Below are 15,718 nucleotides of genomic sequence, written 5' to 3'. Positions count from 1 at the left end.
AAAAAAAATTTTTTTTAAAGATCTTATTTATTTGAGAGAGAGAGAGAATGAGAGATGGAAAGCACAAGAGGGAGGGAAGAGGGTCAGAGGGAGAAGCAGACTCCCCGCTGAGCAGGGAGCCCGATGCAGGACTCGATCCCGGGACCCCAGGATCATGACCCAAGCCGAAGGCAGTCGCTCAACCACCTGAGCCACCCAGGCGCCCCTGGGGGACTTGGTTTATCTCTAACATTCTAGCTGACACATCCTAGTACTTAATAGTTCAGCACACGTGAGGAAAACTGTTAAACCGAATGCCCACAAAAACAGGGGTGAAAACAGCTTTGGATAAAATTCAGTGCCATTTCCATATTTGAAATCTCAACATTAATTGGTCTTATTAAAATAGATGGGTCTTATGGAAAAAGTATCAAGGAGTGCTAGATGAAAAAAGTCCAATTTGGGTAATCCCATTAAAGTGTGTCAGCATTTGCTCTGATCCCTCATATAGGAGAGGGATGGTTAGCCCGCTTTCTATTTTGAAAGGGATCAGAGAAATGTGGGTCTTTATGGACTTCAGCAATGCATTATCCAAAAAGGCCTCTCATATTCCCTTGGGAGACAGGAAAATGTGGGCTGGATACCAGGGCAATGAAGTGTATGATAGTATTTAAATGGGGCTGATCAGTGAGTTCACGTCCACTTAGAAGGTAGACTCTAAGGAGCATAAAACAGGGCTCTGAGCTCTTCAACAACTCTGCCAACATCTTAGATGAAGATACGGAAAATTTACTTGATAAAATATTCAGAGGAGACAAACTTTTAGAGGTATAGGAAATGTTGTAGGTGACAATCTCAGGACACAAAAATATCTTGATAGGCTAGGGTAATAGGGCCAGAACTGCGATGATAGAATTAGTGAAGGAAAACGTGAGGGCCTGAAAAAAAAAATGTTGCATAACTACAGGAAGGTGGGCGTGTGGTTTCAGCAGCAGCACGTGTGAAAAAGATTTGGGGGATGTTAGCTGAGTGATTTCAATTTGAGTCAATTGTTTGACATGGCTCAGGAAAGCCAGAGTGATCTAATGCAGTGTTTACTGAAATACAGCATTAGGTCTAGCTTCACGTAAGAGAAGGTTTCAGAAATACTTAGAAACACAGGAGCTTTTATTATATGAACATGTTGGGTATAACTTAACAAACCTAGCTTGGCTTAACCAAGAGAAGAGGTTTTGTTGGTTATCATGAAGGTCCTCCCCTTAGTTAGGCTGAGCTAAGGTGGTTAACTGACCATAAGGAAGGAGCTGTCACACTACACACTGACCCATTCTTAGCAAACCTGAACTTTGAGTCTTTAAATTGTAACAGTAATGAAATTTTAGGCACGAAGAGACAGAGACCATTTAAAAGGGCAATGTTGTCCCTCTCTTCCTCATTAAGTAAATGCTAAGCATTGTATTAAGTAATTAAGACACTGTCTGTTTGAAGGTGGGACTCTTTAACTGTCTGAATAGTTCCGGGCCCCAAGCTGGGGTTTGCTTTCTTGATGGTTAGAGAGGATCATGAGGGACAGGGAGTGGAGTGCCCATGATTTACAGCCAACTCCCTGCAAGCACAACAGGGTACTACTCCCATGGGGGGAGATCTTCTGACACCTCTTACTATTCCCTTAGTGTATAAGTGGTGAATTCTGGAACTTCCAAATATAACACTTACTATATGTCAGCAAATCGGCAAAATTTCTAAATAAAGTTGGATTTTTTTTTTTATAACAGGAAATTTGTTGCTGTGTATTAGTTCCCTTCCTCCTGTAGTTGCTGCTGATCTTCAGGACAAGGACTGCATGGATCTTGGTGTACACCTTAAGAACAACAGACAAGAGCCATAGTCTCTCATCTCAACTGTTTCTCTTGAGAGAGAGAAATTCTTATATGTTGGGGTCAGTGGGTTTTAGCCTCAATATAGCATATTTTTCTGAGGGGCTTCCCTAGTAATTAGCTAACAAGATTTTTAAAAACATATTTATAGAGAGATATATGCACACACTCCTGTGTGTGTGTGTGTGTGTGTGTGTGTGTACAATTTGAAAGTCTCTCAAGCCATGACTATATAGAATCTAGAACTTGTCCAGAAAATAACAAATATTGGAAAGACCTGAAATTATGTTGGGAAAAACTAATACAAAAACTGAACATTGTTTTTGCTCTAAGCAAAAGAAGACATTTAAGCAGTCTTTAAAAAAACTAATAGGTTGTTACATAGAAGAATATTTTCTTATGACGTGTTTTAATGATGAGAACTTCCCGAAGATGGAAGAGACTATGTGACGCTAGAGATGTTTGGGCAGAATTTAGATAAACAGATACTGGTTGGACTAGATGAACTCTAAGGCTCCTGCAAGCACAGCAGCTCTTTTCTTTGCCCATGAAACAGCCCACAGTGTTAAATCTAACAAGGTAATCTGAAGGTGAATGCCCTGAGGCCAGGGCTTCTGAGAAACTAGATTGATAGTTACTTAGAAGCTGAAGAAGGGAATCCATGTTCTGAGAGAAAGGGGACGGTGCCAGCAAAGGGCTCTTCGACACTCTTCCACGATTAAAGCAAATTGTCAGAACTGTAAGGACAGAATGACATAGTGAGAGATTTTAACAATACCTCCCTGAATGACTGATGAATTAATAAGTCCATCAAAGATTTGAACAACATAATTAAGAGGTTTCGTCTAATGGGTATATTTTTAGAGCTCTATCTTCCCAGCACCCATCAGAGAATATGCATTTAAAAAAAATATTCATGGAATGTTTTTAAGAAATCGATCACACACTAGGCCATGAACCAAGTCTCAGTGAATTTTGTGGAGCTGGTTTCACACAAACAACATTCTCTAACAACAATAGATTTTTTAAAGTTAGACTACTAAACAAAATGGTTACTAAAAAACTCTTACTTCTTTGGGAGTTTAAAATGACACTGCTAGTAACTCATGGATCAAAGAAGAAACAATTAATGGTAATGATAAGATTCTTAAAACTGAGTGATGACGAAAATATTCCGTAATACAGCTGGGCAGATTCCACTAATGATGTAGTTAGAGGAAAATACTTAAATCTGATCCTAGAAAAGAAAAAAGATGGAAAATTAGTAAGTATCCAACTCAAGAGGTAAGAAAGTGAAAGAGTAAATCTGAAGAACATGGAAGAAGGGATTAATGAAGGGTAGAAACTAATAAAATCAGTAAACAAAGATGTACTAGAGAAGATTAACAAAGAAAAAGCTGTTTATTTTAAAAGGTTAACAGGCAAATCACCAAAATCGATCAAGAAAAACACAGGGAACACTCAAAATAATATTAGGAATAAAAGAGAGACTATAACTACAGATTCAACAGAGATTAAAAACTAAGAGTGTACTATGCAGAACTGTATGTCATTAAGTTTGAAAATTTCAGTGAAATGAAGAATTTCAGAAAAACACAGTCCTATAACCGTTGAAGAAATTGATGTATCAGTTAGAAGTCTACTCGTCTCTCCGTCAAAGAAAACAAAACCAATAAGCACTAGGTTCAGATGGTTTTAGAGAAAAAAAGATGCAAGTTTCAGAGATGGAGAATGAAAAAGCACTAGTATAATCTTATTATCAAAACCAGACAAGGACAGTAGGGAAAAGGGAAAATTATAGGCCAAGTTCAGATATAAATACAAATAAAAATCCTAAAAATATATTAGCAAATGAACCCAAAAGTGCACTGAATATATCATGGCTAACTTGGATTTTTACCAATAATGCAAGGATGATTTAACTTAAGAAAGCTGCTGACAGCAAGTTCCCCATTATCAGATTAAAAGAGAAAAACCCTCAATCTTATCAATGGATGCAGAAAAAGCACTGAGTAAAATTCAACACTTATTTGTGATTTTAAAAAACAGAAACTCTTAGCAAACTAGGATCGCAAGGAAACTTTCTTAACCTAAAGAGTTTTAACCAAATCCCAAGAGTAAGCCTCGTGTTCAATGGTGAAATGTTAGCAGCCTTCCCTTTAAAATTAAGAACAAGTCGAGGAGGTGTGCTCTCCCTACTTTGCTTAACGCTGTACTGTGGGTCCTATGCAGAGGCAAAATAAGAGAGATAAATAATAAATAAATGTTGGAAAGGAGAACTAAAACTCATAATTATTTATGGATGTCTGGATTATATGGACCTAAGAGAAGTTACAGATAAATTATCAGAGTTGATAAATGCCTTGGCAAACTGCTATGAGTTCAATATGAAAAATTCTGTTCCTATCCGCCAGCAACAGTTAGACAAAGTAATTTTATTCAAAAAACAGAACACTTATTTTTCTTGACCTTCATTTCCTTTTCTTTTTTAAAGATTTTATTTATTTATTTGAGAGAGAGAGTGAGTGTGCATGAGCAGGGGAAGGGGCAGAGGGAGAGGGAGAAGCAGGTTCCCCCTGAGCAGGGAGCCTGATGAGAGGGCTTGATCCCAGGACCCTGAGATCATGACCTGAGTCGAAGGCAGACATTTAACTGACTGAGCTACCCAGGCGCCCCCTGACCTTCACTTCCTGCTCTTTGATGCACACCCCATTCAGATAAGCATAGGATGATAAAAAAAAAATTAAGAAAAACAAGTAACTAATTATATTACAAAATTATGAGAGGCAGAGAGCACAATTTCATGGAAGACTTACAGGATTCCTCTCTATTCTATGGTTCCCACAGAAAAATTCCACTTGAAAAAAATGGGGCATCGTAGATGGGGTTACCTTGAACTGTGGTGAATCACATGTATTACTGGAAAAGAAACACAAACAGGAAGTTCCAGGCCTCTGCAAATCAAACTCTGCCTCAAAGGAAAAATAAGGTTGACACCTTCTCTTCCACACAGCTTACAATAAAGTGAGCAGGAACCAGCTCTTCAAATGGCATCCCACATCGGGAAGGAGACAGAGGTCTTGAAGAGAGAGGCGCTGGGCAAGAGGTAGGTAGAAAGAGAGGGTTAAGAAAGTTCTTCATCTACATGAAGATAATATTGAGGGTTACTTAAAAAACTTTTTTAAATTGAAATTTCACTATACCAAGCACAGGGTGATATTTACATTCTAAGAACTATCTGCTTCAACTGAGACCTCTACACTTATTCTATATTTGGGTATATCCATCAGCAGGGGGCTTGGTCTGCTTGCATTTTCAACACTCTTAGGGTGGCATACTACTGGCACATATAATTCGTTTCTATTCAGGGGCTGATTGTCATTTTGATTAAGTGACAACAAAAATGAGATAAAACTTCATGAAGAACTTTTTAGATTCACTTGGATCTGACTGGGCAAGTCACTCAATGAAAACAAGATTATCTGAAAATACTATAGTATGATGTTGTTTTTAAAAATGGTTAAAACCTAATGCATTGGAAACAACCAAAATAAGCAAAAATAGAGGCTGGTTTCCTACCTGATTAAATAAACTATGGCACCTTCCTATAGTGGGATAAGAGACAGCACTGGAGTCCTACTGTAAAATAACCTTACTGACACACAAAAATATTCACAGTATATTGCCAAATTATACAAATAAGATATAAAACATTAAGTGCAACTCAAAATCACTTTAAAAAATTTCCAAGTTTGGACATTGAACAAAAATACTAACAACATGTGTGATTATTTCTGAGTGATGGAATAACAGTGACTTGTGTTTTGTCCTTTGTGCTTTTCTGTGTTTTCTAAGTACTCTACACTAAAGATGTGTATTAATGTGGATATTATTTTTAAAAACTCACCATAATGCATTTTGTGACAACATGGATGGACATTGTGCTAAGTGAAATATGCCAGACACAGAGAGACAAATACCATATGATTTCACTTATATGTGGAATCTAAAAGCAAAACAAAACAAAAAAATGAATGAATATACAAAGAAAAAGAAACAGACCCATAAATACAGAGAACAAACTGGTGGGTGCCAGAGGGGAGGGGCGGGGGAGGGATGGACAAAATAGGTGAAGGGGGGTGGGAGGTACAGGCTTCCAGTTAGGGAATGAATAAGCCATGGGGATGGAAGGCACAGCACAGGGAATATAGTCAATAGAATTGTAATAGCCTTGTGTGGGGACAGATACTTGTGTATAGAGAAGCTGCATCACTCTGCTGTATACCTGAAACTGTGTAACATTGTGTGTCAACTACACTTTGATAATTAATAAACAAATAAATGAAATTCACCATAATAAAGTACCTAGAGTTCTGTAGCACAAACTTCTGGAGCTCTCCCAAAACACTCAAACTTAGTACAGCTTCGTGGCAGCCAAAACAACCAACAAAAACAGTGTCTCCTGACAGTCACACTAGAGAATCTTTTCTTACTCTAGTTCCACCACCTGAGCGGGAGTAGTTGGGCTAGAGTATCTCAGGGCCCCCAGGAGACACTGAAAAGGCTCAGTGCCTATCCCAAGGAAGAGTTTGCTTCCCTTAGCTTGCTCTTGCACTGTCAGCCAGGCAGAGCCCCTAGCCCAGCATCTGGGGCTACAGGACATTAATGAGAATTTGGGGTATGGACAAAAATTCCACTTAACCATACTTCATAATGTTGCTTTCCTGCTTAGCACCCTCCCTCAGCTCTCCAGCTTGGCTTCCAAGCCTTCCACATTAGGGCCCCCACACCTCTTCTACCAATCTCCCACTGCCCCAGCATGATCTCCACCCAGGATGGTATATATCTCCACACTACTGTCCCTGCAATTTCCACATCTCATTCATGTGCCAGGCCCCATGCTGATCTTACCCTCCAGAAGCCTTCCTTTTAGCTCCTCCGGCTCATATTGATCTCCCAGTCTCTCAGTTCCTTGGCTTATCCCGCACACTTGATCATGTGGGGGTGGGACAGTCACATTGGTTCACTGTTTCCTGTGCATGGCAGGGTCTCTGAAGGGTTGGGCCAAGTCCTGTATTGCTTTGATTCTCTCCATTGCCTTCTCCCAGCTACTAGCACGGGGCTGCAACACGGTAGGCTCTCCCTTCCAGTCTGTCTGTTCGCCTGCTTCCTTCACTTTCTGTTTGTCCCATCCTACAGAGCACAGCATGACATCTTCCCTGCTCATTCTTCTAAGCTTCTATCTATATGGCTTCCTCTAATGTCTTTGGCTCTCATTTAGCTGCACTAATGGATGGCAAGTCACTAATGCAGACAAATCATGAGAGTGCCTGGTCCTCTTGCCTTTCACTCCCAGGCACCCCCAGGGTGCTGCACCCATTGAGAACTCTATCTCTTTCAGTTCCTCCCTAACTCTTCTCCTTCACCACTTGTTCAACACCTAGTTACTGAGTGCCTTCTGTGTGTTGGGCACTGTTGCCTAAACCCACAGTTGGAGGTCTGTTTTTCCCCAACTAGATGGGAAGCTCCTTTATGGTGGATGTTATCTGTTACAATTATTTAAATGTCCAGACAATCTAGCAGTGTGCTGATAAAGTGTTTGGAATGAATATATATATATATATATATTTTAAGATTTTATTTATTTATTTGACAGAGAGAGAGAGCACAGGCAGAGGGAGAAGCAGACTCCCCGCTGAGCTGCGAGCCCAATGCGGGGCTCGATCCCGGAACCCCGGGATCATGACTGAAGCAGAAGGCAGACACTTAACCGACTGAGCCACCCAGGAGCCCAAGTGTTTGGAAAATATTAAACTGAAACTAGAAAGAGAAAAGGAATGAAGCAGAAGGCTATAGTTTCATTCTATAACTCTCCCCTTTGTGGTTTGACTATATAGATGGTGTAAAGATAAGGAAAAACTCCCACTCTAGCAGAGTGAGTAGAGCCTTTGTTTCTTTCTGAGTTTAAAGTGGACAAAATGGGACAGTGATGTACGTGAAAGCACTCTTTAGATGGTAGAATATGTTACAAATACGAAGCACCATCATCGTCAGGATATGCATTATCTATATACCTCGATGTGGAAAGTTTGATCCCAAACAATAAGCAACTAAGTCACCCCATTTTGCAAGTTCCTGCAACCAGCAGCAGAACACAGCCTGAAAAGAAAGCTGATAGCCTGACAAAACCCAAATGAAAGATAAAAATGAGCAAGAACAGCCACATACCCAAAGAGAACAAATCTCCACTGCTGGGAGCAAGAAATCCTCTAATTGCCTCCACACCCCTGCTTACTTCCATCTGCTCGCATTTAAGCCCAATTACGGGGCTCCTTGCAGCTGCAGAGAAGAAAGGAAAGGCCTTCAGAGTGTTTGGATGGCTAGAGCAGGCAGAAGCCAACAACAAGGACGGAAGATCCACAAGCAAGGCTAAAGAGCAAAGTAAAGTGGACAACAGATTCGATATTTGTTATGCAAAACTGAGCAAACAACCTCTTCTGGTTTGAGACCGCATGAAATGATAATGGAAATCACTGTTGGGAGGAGGGCAGCAGTAAACATGCGTGAGCACGACTGCTGCAGTGGTGCAACTGAAGCAGCCTATGAGCCTCCCTGGAGCAGGGAGTCGGAAGGGGCTGGGGCTGCAATAGGTTTCCTATGCGGATGGGACCGGAAGCGCAGGCACCACACTCCTTCATGTGCTGTAACTCAGCCTTCACAAAACTCCCAAGTGGTGATCTTGGTTTTTAGAAATGCCAACCTTTTGATTTTGGTGTCATTTTGATCATTTCTCCCCTGCTGTGCGTACCTAAAGCTCACCAGTCCCAGTTCTCACTGTTTCTGGGCTGCCCCATGCTCAGGAATTTCCCCTGTGCCCCCACAGTCTGAAGGATCCTCCGAAGGAGCAATTAGGTAGTATAATTTTTTTTTTTAAAAGTCACAGCATCTTGGAGAACAGGCAGTCCATTTTTAGATGACGAGACTGAGGTGTACAGATGCAGAGACAAGATGTGGTCATACCACCAGCTAGTGGCAGGGATATGAGCCCTCATCTCATACCTTACAACGAATCACACAGGAAAGAAAAGGGAAACCAACGCTTAGTGGTTTAGCTATGCTTAGTGACACTAAGTTAGGTGGCTTCACATACTTTTATCTGAGCTCCAACCTTAAAATAATCCTATGAGCTGGGCTTAGGCACTTTTCCTCAAGTCTCACAGCCAGGAATGGTGGAAGTTGGGGGTCCACATTTGGTCTGATTACAAAGTCTGTTCTTCCTTCTAGCCAGGACTACCTAAACATTTCAGGAGGAAGGAAGCTGGTGGAGTAGTTAACTCAAGAGACAGGTACCTTTTGAGGGCTTTAAATTCTGTTCAGGGCATGGTGAAAGGAGAACAGTATAATGGTATGAATATCAGTAAGTCACATGGGCCCCAAGACTCAATCAGAATTTTGGAAATCAGTGGGAAAGGTGGTTACTAGAAACTTCTTGGTTTCCTCGTGTGACCATAGTTTTGCAATCTGTGAGGACCCTGGAGGATTCTGGAGAGATGGCTTTCCTATTTCTAAGCAGCTTCCTCCTGCAGAGCAGGGTAAAGCTGGAAGGGCAGGTTGGGTAATGCCAATGGCAACCACACTTGGGCCACTAGGACACACAGAGCTCTCTGCAGGAGTGGAAGGGGGCCTGTTGGCTATACCTTCAGCAACGAAATGCCCTCAGGAATCCCCTGAACAGAATATCTTTGCCACCAACCATCACTCCCAACAGAGCAGAGACTGCTCAGCAGTTCCTGGCCAGGCCAGGTCACCATCAATGCAGGGCATGTTACACAATGGAATGCTGTGGGCCACTCTGTTTTTGACTCTGTTTTATAAAAGAAACCGATTATGTCCTTCCATGAGAAGGAACGGCTTCAACATGCAGGTTGTATGGACACAAAATGTTCCTTTGGGTAAATGATGGAATCTCACCCAAGTGGCGAGAACTGGAAAAGGGGACTGTCCATCATTATATCTGCTCTAGCCTTCCATGAGCCACACCAGGGAGGAGGCTTATGAGCTGTCCGCTCACAGGCACCACCCCCGGGAGGCTCTGTTTCTGCATGGGTTTTCAGAGTTCTCTCGGACCTTGCCAGTCAATGTCAATTAGGTACACCTCCAAGTGATTTCTCTCCCTGGCCTGACATTTCTAAAATTAAAATTCAACCAAGTCTCAAATCTGTCTCTTTGGAGCAGACATGAATAGGATGGGTAACTGAAAATAGCTTGTGTGTTTTGTCCACTGCTTGAGACAAAGTTTGCTTCTGTTGGAATTCCCCTTCACCAACATTTTATTGTGAAAAACTTCAGATACATAGTCTTAATAGTTTTACATTGAATATCTATCTAGTTCTGACATTAACATTAATTTGCTTTAACATATAGCTATCCATCTCCCCATATTGTAAAACTTTTATATCTGCACATTTAATAATTTTACATTGAACATGCACCTAGCTTCTAACATTAACATTATACCATATTTACTTTATCATATAGTGATCCATCTACCCAGACTGTAAAATTTATCTTCTCATTTTTTATGGTCTTTATTTTCCTAAGGTGCAGCCTGGGGGAAAAGCATGGCTTTCAGACACCTCTGGCAGCGAAACCCTGCTTGAGCACTTACGAGCTGGGAGATTGCGCACGTGTTTTACGAGCTGGGAGATTGCGCACGTGTTTAATTTCTTAGCGCTTCAGTTTCCATAGTTATAAAATGTGGGGAACAATGCCTAGGGGTGTTGTGAGGATTAAATGCCATATGGTGGGGGAAACACCTGTAAGGACATGGAACCATGTTTTAGTTCATAGACAATTCATGAGCATGACACACTCCCTCTGTTTTCTATGAAACAAAACTGCAGTCAAAAAATAGTAACAATAATCCAGGTACACATGAAACAAGAATGGCAGAATGTGAGTAACTGTGGGAGGTGAGTGAAGGATTCATAGGGGGTTGGTCCATTATGCTACACTGTTTACTTCTTATAAATTTGAAAATTTCCATAATAGGACAAAATATTTAAAAAAATGAATCATCACTGGATTTTGTCAAGGAAGAAGAAGGAATCCTATATTTGAAAAATTTAGTAAGAAACCTCTGAGGAAGTAATAAGATAAATGATGACACGGTGGTTAACAGTACAGGTTTAGGGAGGCCCTGGGTTATCTCACTCTCATGGGTGGTAGGGGAAGTGGAAGCAAAGGGCTTAGGGACTTTGTAGATGCTCCCCAGGTGACTTGGTTCACTACTGGGTGAGAACCTTTGTCCTGGCAGAAAAGTGTGAAACCACACTTTCCAGCATATTAATTGTGAGAATAAATACTTTGCATAATGCAAAACTTGTGCCTCCAGCTAATTTGCAGGCTGATGACTGTGTGAGGAGCCTCTGATTTAACACAATAAAAACTATTTGTAACCCAACAGCCTCCCTTGGTAAGTCAGGGGTGGGTTAACAAAGGACCCAATTAGACTGCATTCTCCCACACTGCTTATTACTGGTCTAAACTAATAAAGCTAAGGAGTTCCTTAGCCGCTTTCAGAATCGGGGACCTGGAGAAATCTGGAGGGAAAAAAAAAACACCCGTGGACAATGTTTAGCAGAAAAGGAAAGACTTCATTTCTTTCTTTTAAAATAAAAATGTCACCCTCCTGTTCTCGTACCCTGATTCCTTCCCTTCCCTGCTGTGGATCATTCTCTCTTTCCTGTTTGCTGGCAGCCAGGTGTACTGAGGGGCTGCGAGGGAACTGCTCTGCTCAGGGAGGCAGTATGTGTCTCTGGGAGCCCTCGGAGTGGCAGCAGCAGCAGGACCTTTGAGGGGTGATGGCAGGGCTCTCACAGGTGAGCGACAAAGCCATCTGTGGCTCTGTGGGCTTTTGTGGCAAAGAAGAAAGCAGGTAACAGCGCACGGGGGCATGTGCACACACACGCACTCTCACATGCACACACGTGAGCACTAACATACACGTGCACTCCCTCAGGGGAACTGGCAGTGTTTCTGTACCCCTGTGTTACTGACCGAACAGTGTCTCCCCAAAATTCATACACTGAAGCTCTAACCCCCACTACCACTATATTCGGAGACAGGTCTTTTTTTTTTTTTTAAGATTTTATTTATTTATTTGAGAGAGAGAGAATGAGAGATAGAGAGCACGAGAGGGAAGAGGGTCAGAGGGAGAAGCAGACTCCCCGCTGAGCAGGGAGCCCGACGCGGGACTTGATCCTGGGACTCCAGGACCATGACCCGAGCCGAAGGCAGTCGCTTAACCAACTGAGCCACCAGGCGCCCGTGGAGACAGGTCTTTTAAGGAGGTAATTAAGGTTCAATGACGCCATAGGTGAGGGCTCTAGTCCAATAGGTCTGCTCCTCTTACCAGAGGAAGTGATACCAGGGATGTATCTGTACAGAGAGAGAAGGTGGCCACTGGCCGCGGGCCTCCTTGCAGAGAGGACAGGCTTGACCAGGAGAGGCCTCTTTGAGCACCTGTGCTGAGAAAGACACAGTGTTGGACAGAGAGGTGAATTTTCCAGGCTGAGGAACTGGGAATAAGGGGCATTTCAGATGAGCCTTGCGGCCGACTCTAAGAGATGGGAGGAAGGCATCCTGGAGGAGGAGAGTAAGTGCCCGAGGCCTGCTGAGGACACAGACGTGGTTTGCTTTTGCCCTGGGATGACTATGAAGCATAAGGTTGGATGTGGTAGAAAGGTAGGTCAGACAGAGGGATGGTGAAGGGCCTTGAACGTCAGGTTATGACATTTCTTTCTCAGAGGCTAATGGGAACCCTGAAAAGTTTTTAAACAAGAGGATGACAAGAATTGATATATATGTTAACAAGGGCAAAGTAAAGAGGTCTGACATGGAATACGCATTTAATAGTGCCAGGTATCACGTGAGCACCACATCTTATCTCCTGTGATTCTCGACTCCCACTTTGGGAAGTAGGAAGGTGAGGTTCACAGAGGCGAAGTGACTTGCCCAAGACCCCACAGCTGGTTTGCAGTGGGGAGCTCAGATTTCAATCCTATGTCCAGCACCAAAGCAAATGCCCTGTCCATCCTGCCATTTAAAACCCTAACCCAGTTCCGGTGGCTTCATCTACTTTCCCTGCAATCAGAATGGCTATTTAATGGAACAGAGACTGGAATGCACATTTTGTTTAGGCTTGGGAAGTAGGCAGAACAACAGCAAAATCTTCCAATGCACAGGGCACCTCCAGAAATCTTATTCAGCCTTCAAACAGAAGCCTTATGCGAGCTGGTTCTTTGCCTTCCATGTCACAACAAAAAGTTACAAATGTTCCTGTTATGTTTGGTGGTATCAAAGTAACTAATAATGGTAATTTGTATATAAACTGCAAAAATGTGCAGGGAGAGCAGTTACCCTGGATGAGCTGACAGCCTGCATGGACTGTATTTTTTTCAATGCAGTGTCAACAGCTACTCTCAAATACTCTTTGCCCCCCAACTCCTGAAAGAGCTTCCAATACCCAGGAAAACACAGTGCTGTGTCCCAGATCTGCTGGAAGGACAGACTTGGTAAGGGATGTCATGATCATTTCTTTTTGGCTCAGTTGCTTATCCAAAACCCCAGATACATTTAAAAGTGAAAAAGAATAAAACACTGGGCTAGAAAGAAGAGTTAATGCTCTTAAATATAAAAATCAAATCATACCATGACACGTACCATCAGGAACCACTTAAATATTCTTAAATGCACTGTCCTTCAAGAACAAACATTTTTAGTATTTAGGAAGCTACCTACTTACAGAGGTAACTTGGGTGCTATTTTGAAAATTACACACTACTATTATTATCCTAAGATGCAATTGTGTATAACAGTTTGTCAGGGGAAAGGCAGACTACTGAAAGCATCAATTCAATCCAGCACACCTACTGTGGGGCATACTTACTGTGTCAGGCATTGTGACTAGACAGATCAGGATAAACAAACTGAAGAGTATGAAAGGTTGTGGAAATCACTTTAAAAACAACTGATGCCATAACGACCTTTTTTTTTTAACTTTAGAACCAAATTTTGAGAGCCATTCCTTTGAAAAACAGGCATAGTATTTTCTACTTCCTTGCCTAATCATGCCCTAGGACTCATGTTCTGTGGCTTTTCTGTAAAATGTTCCTAACACTGCCTAACCCATTCCACCTTCAAGAAGGCAGTGGGGTAGAGCTGGGAGTGTATGTATGTATATGTGTGTGCACATATGTGTGTGTGTATGTGTGTGTGCACTATGTGTATGTGTTTGTTGGGGGTCTTCTTTTCCTTTTTTGCTCTACAGATATGCTCATATTACACTTTCCATTGGTGGATATTGGTCTCACCCATAAAACAAAACCCTTGTCATGTACTGTGTCTCAATGTACCTCTGTTTTCCCAAGGCAGGAACAATGCCTAGCACTGCTCCTTAAATGTTAATGAATGAACGAATGCTTGTTTTGACTGTGAGCTTTATCTCAGAGTCTAGTTTGATAGTCAAAATATTCTCCATTGTGGGTGTCAAAAATTTCAAAAATGTCAATGCATGCATATAAATATACTTCAGGATATTAAGTTTGTTAAGGTATAATTTACACATAGTAAAGCTGTCCCTGAATTTTGACAAATGGACACAACTGAGTAAGAGTGGGTGGTTCAATATACTTGCTTGGGTCCTGTCCCTAAGGCTTCTGACAGTGAGAACATCTCCTCAGGTGACCCAGACAAGAATCCTTGAGGTAGATGATGCTCTGCCACTCTATTCTAGATTTCCTTTCCTTTCCTCAGTCCCTCATCCATCACTCTCAGTCAACTATTAATATTGAAGACGAAACCAAAACATTTCTACTCAGCACCACACGGGAAGCAAAATCTAGGTAACTCAGCCACTTGCCTGGAGTCAACTATGATTTCTGGTTGTATGGCAGAAATACAGCTAATAAATGATATTTTGAAATGAACACGAGATATCCACTCAAAGAAATAAAAATGCCTTTGAATCAGAGTGAAACAAAAGAGCTGCGATTTAAATGGGGACTGAGAATTGATGTAGGGAAGGGGGGGGTGAGAGAAGAAAACTGCCCTCACAAAACACATTGTTTTGATTCCAAATGCAACCTTACACCTAAAGATTCAGGGGCTCTGTGAATAAGAGAGATTGACACAAGGTCAAAACCTAAGGAGGGGTGCCTGGGTGGCTCAGTCGTTAAGCGTCTGCCTTCAGCTCAGGTCATGATCCCAGGGTCCTGGGATCGAGCCCCGCATCGGGCTCCCTGCTCTCTGGGAAGCCTGCTTCTCCCTCTCCCACTCCCCCTGCTTGTGTTCCCTCTCTCACTGTGTCTCTCTCTGTCAAATAAATAAAATCTTTAAAAAACAAAACAACAACAACAACAAAAAAAACCTAAGGAATACAGTGCTGAAGGAAAATAGGGGAAATTCATTTCTCTGGTTTGGTGGTGTCATCCTTCAATGACTGGAAGGGGCCAGAGGATAAGGGGAAAAAGGCATTATCTTCTCTATCCTTTATTTAACTGAGATTGTTGGAAGATGTGGAATCTGGCCTCTAATTAAGAATAGGGGACAATCTTTACCCTATTCAAATTGCTATTTTTACAAATCAGTGTTTCCATTTGGGTGAAGTCCATCATAACAAACTCCAGGGGCCTGTCACCCTTCTTCCGTCATTTCCCCCCACCACCAGGATTGTATTATAATCGAATACTTCAAGTGATAGGGTCAACGGCCAGGAGACTTGACATTTAGTGGAAATGGAATCTGACCTTTACTAATGTTTCATTGTGAATAATGTCCTTGGTTTCATTGTGAATAATGCT

The 15,718-nt window shown here is 41.9% G+C and overlaps 1 protein-coding gene and 1 long non-coding RNA gene across 6 annotated transcripts in view; one reads left to right on the top strand and one right to left on the bottom strand.

Annotated features, from left to right (window-relative positions):
* FYN (FYN proto-oncogene, Src family tyrosine kinase) overlaps positions 1 to 15,718 on the bottom strand; it is a 209,792-nt gene that overhangs the window by 89,182 nt on the left and 104,892 nt on the right. The window lies entirely within an intron of this gene.
* On the top strand, positions 4,837 to 11,321 carry LOC148164063 (uncharacterized). Its single transcript, XR_015768315.1, has 2 exons — positions 4,837 to 4,962; positions 7,513 to 11,321. It is a non-coding gene; the product is annotated as an uncharacterized LOC148164063 (long non-coding RNA).

The sequence above is a fragment of the Eumetopias jubatus genome, unplaced genomic scaffold (genome assembly GCF_037043125.1).
Source record: "Eumetopias jubatus isolate StellerSeaLion01/CBP00866 unplaced genomic scaffold, mEumJub1_p1.0 scaffold_6, whole genome shotgun sequence".
Taxonomy (NCBI): Eukaryota; Metazoa; Chordata; class Mammalia; order Carnivora; family Otariidae; genus Eumetopias; species Eumetopias jubatus.
This window is presented reverse-complemented; position numbering and strand designations above follow the sequence as displayed.